At 36.5% G+C, this 7257-nt stretch overlaps 1 long non-coding RNA gene across 1 annotated transcript; it reads right to left on the bottom strand.

The window, feature by feature from the left end:
• Window positions 1-224: 224 nt before the first annotated feature.
• LOC136070696 (uncharacterized) lies at window positions 225-1733 on the bottom strand. The gene is made up of 2 exons (XR_010631922.1): window positions 1393-1733; window positions 225-463 (listed from the first exon to the last, which is right to left on the bottom strand). It is a non-coding gene; the product is annotated as an uncharacterized LOC136070696 (long non-coding RNA).
• Between the last annotated feature and the right edge of the window lie 5524 nt (window positions 1734-7257).

Below are 7257 nucleotides of genomic sequence, written 5' to 3'. Positions count from 1 at the left end.
GGCACAAAGGGAGAGTGTTTGCACTCACACCACAAGATGTTGAAGCTTCAGAACCTGTGGTTGTCACGTCCTAAACCCAATATCCAGATTTGTGACCATGATCAGCATGCTAATATCAAGCTTAAACCTAATATTAACAAGAACCAACTTAACTTTTACAAAAGCTTCCCTCTTTCTTTTCATTCTTGTTTCTTTACTTAAATGATATAACTTTTCACTTGATATTCAGAGCATCTACACTGTACTCAAAGAATAACATAATTCACCAGTTACTCAAATTCTAAATTTCACATAATACATCTCTTAATACTTTAAGGTATACAACTTTCTTTAAATCCTAAAATACACAATACTACAAAGCTAACCATCAAATGTTAATCTGGGATCTATACATTTAAAACTAAAACTAGTTCCTTCCAAAACTCGACTAAGGCTCCCTCTGCTCCAAAATAAAACCTGTTGACTGAAAGAGTGGAAAGGGTGAGTTACACAGCTCAGTAAGGGTAAGATACACAAGCATTTAATAAGAATGCATATAAATCAAATTATAGCTCAAAAAATTCAACCTAACTTTAGAATAAAATCCTCAAAGTCAGAGTTATCATTTACTGTTTACTGCTCATTTCAGTAGCATATGCCTCATTTGTAAAATAAAAATGGGCTATCTAAACACATCAAATCTTCATGAAATTTTACAGAGCCACTCCTCTTTATGTCTAGTAAATACCATATCAATTTCAGAGTCAAAGAATAAAGCCACAATTTATTAAAAATCATACAAAATAACATGCTCAAATCTGTCTTGACAAAATTTCATGCAACTTAGAAATTAAACCATTATTTTTATATTGATCCAATGGCTGTGAGACCACTTCCATTTGAACCATATGTGTCTTATAATTCATAAGAACTATCCTAGCATCCTAATTCACTGTATACAGTTTAATACATCATTTATCATGTGTAAACACAGAATCTGTCACAGTGACAGCTTCGCAACATTTTCTTGTAAATTCACAAACAATTATCATACGATGGTATTTTCATATGGGAATTTTTATACACTCATTAGACATGTTAGAAAACACTTATATACAGTCATTTAACCATTTATAGCAAAATTAAATACAACAAAAATCCCAGCAGTAACATCAAAAGTACTCACCCTTACTTTATCTTACTTCCTTAATCATATACAATCATTAATTAATAAAAACCCTAATCTACCTTCAACAAATCACCTACACAGTTTCAAAGCTTCTTAAAACACTATATATATGTATATAGACAGACAAGTTCACAATTTCCTAATTTCACAAATCATAAATACCATTACTAAAAATTCCATGAAGAAATCATGTATTCTAAGATGAGAATAGCTAGAACCCTTACCAAGTTTCTAGTTCTTGAGGGGAAAATAGGAATAGAATCACTCTTGCATGAAAGAATCTCCCTTTTCTAGTGGCTGGACCCGGAAGTATGAGAGGTAGAGAGCTTGAGAGAGTTTTTGAGTCTTCTAATTTCTTTGAGAGAGTAGAAAGAAGAATGAGGTGGAGCTTTGTCTTTCTTTGGATGTGTGGACCCCATGGGTTTGAGAGAGGGAGAGAGCTTCTTGGATGTTCTAGTTGTTTGAGAAAGTCAAAGAAGAATGAGATGAGCTGCTGCTGATAAGAACAAAGAAAGAAGAAAACAAAGGAGTAAAGAAAGAAGAGTGGTGCAGCAAAGAAGTCAAGGAAAATATCTTGGGTGGGGCATGTGTATGCTAAGGGGAATAGTGAGTTGATGACACTTTACAACCTTTTAAAGTTTACCTCCCCCCCCCGGGAGGGGGAGGGTGCAGTGTTCGAATGTAAGATATTTACGGGTTTGATAAAAATAACTTTGCATATAAACCCTTACCTATATACTTAATTAAACACCAACAACTATATATCTAATAACTTACCCACTTAATATAGTTTTGTACATACTTATACTTAGTGTGTGTGTGTGTGTGTGTGTATGTGTGTCTATATATAATACAAAGAGCCATTCAATTATTTATAATCTTTACTATTCTTATTCAATGGCATTATAAAATGATATGTTTATTAAATACTCTTCTATTAATTATAGAAAGAAAGTGGCTTAAAATAATAATTAATCACTCAAACACATAGTTTAACTATAAAGTTGGGTCGGGGTGTTACAATGGTTACAGGTATCCTCCCATTATTCTCAAACTTTGCTAAAACTCTATTTGATTCTAGATCTACACACTCTTTTATCTCCTCTCAATATGCTAAGTTATGTGATAAGAAATTGGGACGTATGGATTATGACTTGTCTATGGCCACACCTATGGGTGATTCTTTGGTGTGTAATTCTATGCTTAAGTCTTGTGTCATCAAAATTGAGGATAGTGAAATGTTAGCAGACTTAATTTTGATGGACATGTATGACTATGATGAAATTTTGGGAATGGACTGGTTGGCGACTTATCATGCTAGTGTGGATTTTTTTGGAAAGGAAGTGGTGTTTCAGCCTCTAGGAGAACCTGAATTTCGATTTAAGGCCTCTAGGATGCATGCTTTACCTAGGGTGATATCAGCCCTTCGAGCTAAGTGTCTATTATGGAAAGGATGCCAAGGGTACCTAGCTCATGTGGTGGACACTAGGAAAGAGGTATTGAAGCTGGATGATATCCCTGTTGTGAAGGAGTTTCCTGATGTCTTTCCTGAAGACCTACCAGGGATACCTATAGATAGGGAGATTTAATTCTCCATTGATTTGCTCCTTGGAACTTCTCCTATATCGAAAGCACCATATCGGATGGCACCAACTGAACTTAAGGAACAGTTACAAGAACTCCTTGATAAGGGGTTCATTAAACCAAGTGCATCTCCTTGGGGTGCACCAGTTTTATTTGTGAAAAAGAAGGATGGGACTATGAGGTTGTGTATTGACTACCGTGAGTTAAACCAGGTTACTGTGAGAAACAAATATCTTCTCCCTCATATTGATGACCTATTTGATCAATTGCAAGGGGCACAAGTCTTCTCTAAGATTGACCTTCGTTCTGGGTATCACTAATTGAAAATCAAGAGTGAAGACATACCCAAGACAGCTTTCAGGACTAGGTATGGGCACCATGAATTCTTGGTAATGCCTTTTGGATTAATCAATGCTCCTGCTGCATTTATGGACTTGATAAATAGGGTGTTTTACAAGTACCTAGACCGCTTAGTTATTGTTTTTATTGATGATATTCTAATTTTCTCCAAAAGTATGGAAGAACATGAAGAGCACTTGAGAAGTTTTTTTTTTAAGTGAGAAGAAGCTATATGCGAAGTTTAAAAAGTGTGAATTTTGGCTTGATCGAGTGGTGTCCTAAGGCATGTGATATCTGAGGCAGGGCTTTCTATATACCCTAGTAAGGTTGAAGCTGTGGTTAATTGGGCAAGACTGACGAATGTGAGTGAGGTTAGAAGCTTTTTGGGCCATGCCGGCTATTATAGGAGGTTTGTAAAGGGATTTTCTTGTATTGCAGTCCCATTGACTTAACTAACTCGTAAGAATGCCAAGTTTGTATGGACAGAAGAATGTGAAAAGAGTTTTCAAGAACTTAAGCAAAGGTTGAAAACTACACCAGTACTAACCATCCCTAGCAACTTGGGAGGCTTTGTCATTTATAGTGATGCTTCAAGAAAAGGGCTTGGTTATGTGTTAATGCAGCATGGTAAAGTCACAGCTTATGCTTCCCCCACCAATTAAAGAGTTATGAACAAAATTATCCCACTCATGATTTGGAGTTAGTTGCGATGGTGTTTGCATTAAAGATTTGGAGACATTATTTGTATGGTGAAAGGTGTGAGATTTATACATATCATAAGAGCTTGAAGTACTTCTTTACTTAGAAAGAATTGAATATGAGACAACGAAGGTGGCTTGAGTTGATTAAAGATTATAATTGCTCAATCAATTACCATCCAGACAAGGCTAATGTGGTGGCTAATGCACTTAGTCGGAAGTCTTCTAGTTTCTCAACTGCCTTGTTAACTACTCAAAAGGAGATTATTAATGACTTGGAGAGGATGGGAATTGAAATTTTCATGGCTGATTCCCAAGTCTTTATGGCCAGTTTGACAATACAACTCACTTTGATTGAGAAGATTAAGAGTTCATAGGTTGATGATGCACAAATTGTAAAGATCATAAGAGAAGTACAAGAAGGGAAGAGACTAGAATTTAATGTGTCTAATGATGGTGTTTTGAGGTTTGGAAATAGACTTTGTGTGCCAAATGATTTTGCATTAAAGAAGGAGATTATGGTAGAAGCCCATTGTACCCCATACTCAATGCACCCTGGTAGCACTAAAATGTATCATGACATTCAAGAAACTTATTAGTGGAATAACATGAAGAGAGAGATAGCTTAGTTTGTGGAGCAATGCTTGACTTGTCAACAAATTAAGGCACTACACCAGAAACCTTCAGGATTGTTGCAACCATTTCCCATTCCCAAATGAAAGTGGGAGTATATATGTATGGATTTTGTGACTGGTTTGCCAAGATCTCCTAAGGGACATGAGGCCATTTGGGTAATTGTGGATAGGATGACAAAAACAGCACATTTTATTTTGGCTAAGATGAATTACTTACTTGATCAGCTAGCACAGATATATATTGATGAGATTGTGAGTCTTCATGGAGTTTTAGCATCAATTGTGTCTGATCGAGATCCAAGATTCACCTTAAAGTTTTGGGAAAGCCTGCATAAACCTTTGGGTACTAATCTTAGCTTTAGTACAACCTTCCACCCGCAAATAGATGGACTATCAGAATGGACTATTCGAACTTTGGAGGATATGTTAAGGGCTTATGTATTAGATTTCAAAGGAAGTTGGGAAAAATACTTGTCTTTAGTGGAATTTTCCTATAATAATAGTTACCACTCTAATATTGATATGGCTCCCTATGAGGCTTTGTACGGTAGGAAATGCAAGTCCCCATTATTTTAGGAAGAGGTTGGTGAGAGAAAATTGTTGGGACCAAAAATCATTCAGATGACATCTGAGAAGATTGATATGATTTGTGAAAGATTACAAACAGCACAAAGTCGACAGAAGAGTTATTATGACGACTCGAGAAGGGAAGTAGAATTTGAAGTTGGAGATATGGTATTTTTGAAAGTCGCCCCAATGAAGGGTGTGATGAGATTTGGGAAGAAGGGGAAGTTGAGTCCCAGATTTGTTGGTCCATTTGAGATCCCAAAACGCATTGGTAAAGTTGCCTATGAATTGGCCTTATCGCCTACACTTGCAGGAGTGCATAATGTGTTTCATGTTTCCATGCTGAGGAAATACATCTTGGATCCTTCACATGTTTTGAACTATGAGCCACTCAAGATCAAAGACAACTTGACTTATGAGGAAGCCAAATTCTTGACCGCAAGGATCAAGTGCTACGCACCAAGACCATATCATTGGTTAAGGTCCTTTGGATGAATCACACAGTGGAGGAGGCATCTTGGGAGCGAGAAGATGAGATGAAATCAAATTATCCAGAGTTGTTCGTTAACGAAGCTATGTACAATTTCGAGGGAGAAATTTTTTTAAGGGGTGGAAGGATGTAACACCCCATAATTTTGATACCAATGTTATTATTAAATGTAAATTAAAAAGGAAGCCTACAATTAAATGGATTTAATTGATTTGGGCCTAAGATATTAAAAATAAGATACATACTGTATGGTTGAATTTATTCAATCATATGTTAGCTTTATTATGTGCCAAATTTGCTTGTTTTTTAGCAATTAGATACATTGTATTTAGGTGAGAATAATGTAAGGGTTGTGTGTGAGAGAGTGTGAAGAAAACTCAAGTTGTGTGCATTCAAAGGAGTCTCGAGACTGGATCTCGTGACTGACTCGCGACTGGCAAGTTGCCAAAGTGCCACACATGTAAATCATGCAGGAAGTTGAAGGGCCACGACAGCTGGAGCACTACAGGACAAAAAGTACAGTCTAGCCAAGCAATTAGCTCGCGACTCATCCCACTCACGAGACTAAGTCACCAGAATGCCCTGTTATGCAGCAAAATGACTTTTCACATTCTTTACATACTCTACTATAAATATCCTTATACCCACGAAATGTAGAGAGCTTCCAAAGAGAATTTTGAGAGAGAGACGCTAGAGAAAACCAAGATTGACCCATCCACAATCTTAGACATTTGATTCTCCAAATTCCTCTACTCTCACCCTCTCCATTAACATATCCTTGAGAGGTACATTTGCCAAATCCTTATCTCACCATACCCATATAAGTGAGGAGGTATTTTGGTGCTTGGGAAGCAGTTCAAAGATGACCAATTTACTTAGTTGATGCAATGGGCTTATTGCGGGATCCAGGAAGCTAAAGAAGACACGGTTAGGCTTAACCCTGTTGGAGAAAGAAGCTTGGAGGGCTTAGGTGCATTAAGTAGATTAGGCTTGGAGGGTCTATTGCTATTTGTGTATCCCAACTTTATTCTTTAGTGGATCATTTTACCGCTTGGAGGACGGCGGAAAGGTTTTTTGCTGAGTTCTTTGGTTTCCTCTTCGATAACACGTGCCGGTGTTATCTTGGTGTTTGCATCTCTCTTCCCTTACTCTTTACCTTTAAATTGCTGCTACGTTTGTGATTAATTATGGTTTAGAGTGTTTTACCTATTTGGATATAGCTTATATTCATCATTTATTGTTTGTGTATAAGCTTGTGTTGATATTGTTGAAATTGGGGGGTCTAAACATTCATTAGTGTTTTACACACTAATTGAACATTCAAATACCATGGAATATGAAGCCTAAGTAGGGTGACATAAGTAAATATATGAGCCTTGATAAGCTTTTAGAAACCCTAGCCTTTTACCTCTTAAGATACACACACACACACACACACATATATATATATAAAAGATTTTCTTTTGTTTTAGCCGCAACACACGGTTGAACAACTTATTTTTTTCTGCTTTGTGGCTGAAAGTGAGATTGCTGCAGGTATGATTTCCTTTATCTCTAAATTTAGGGAGTTGAATATTCAATGGCTAGACTTGTCCCACGTTTGCAGGAAAGAGCTGTGCTAGAAATTACTTTAGTAGCTAATAGGATAATAGGCATCACTTTACAAAACCTAACATATCAATATATTAAAAGAAAAAGGACTCCTAGGCATATGTTTGACCTATCAATCTCCACCTATCCTTTTACCTCATATGATACACGTATATATATATATAT

This window comes from Quercus suber, unplaced genomic scaffold (genome assembly GCF_002906115.3).
Source record: "Quercus suber isolate HL8 unplaced genomic scaffold, Cork oak 2.0 scaffold_253, whole genome shotgun sequence".
In the NCBI taxonomy this organism is placed as follows: domain Eukaryota; kingdom Viridiplantae; phylum Streptophyta; class Magnoliopsida; order Fagales; family Fagaceae; genus Quercus; species Quercus suber.
The sequence above is the reverse complement of the archived record's forward strand: the minus strand, read 5'-3'. Positions and strand labels throughout refer to the sequence as shown.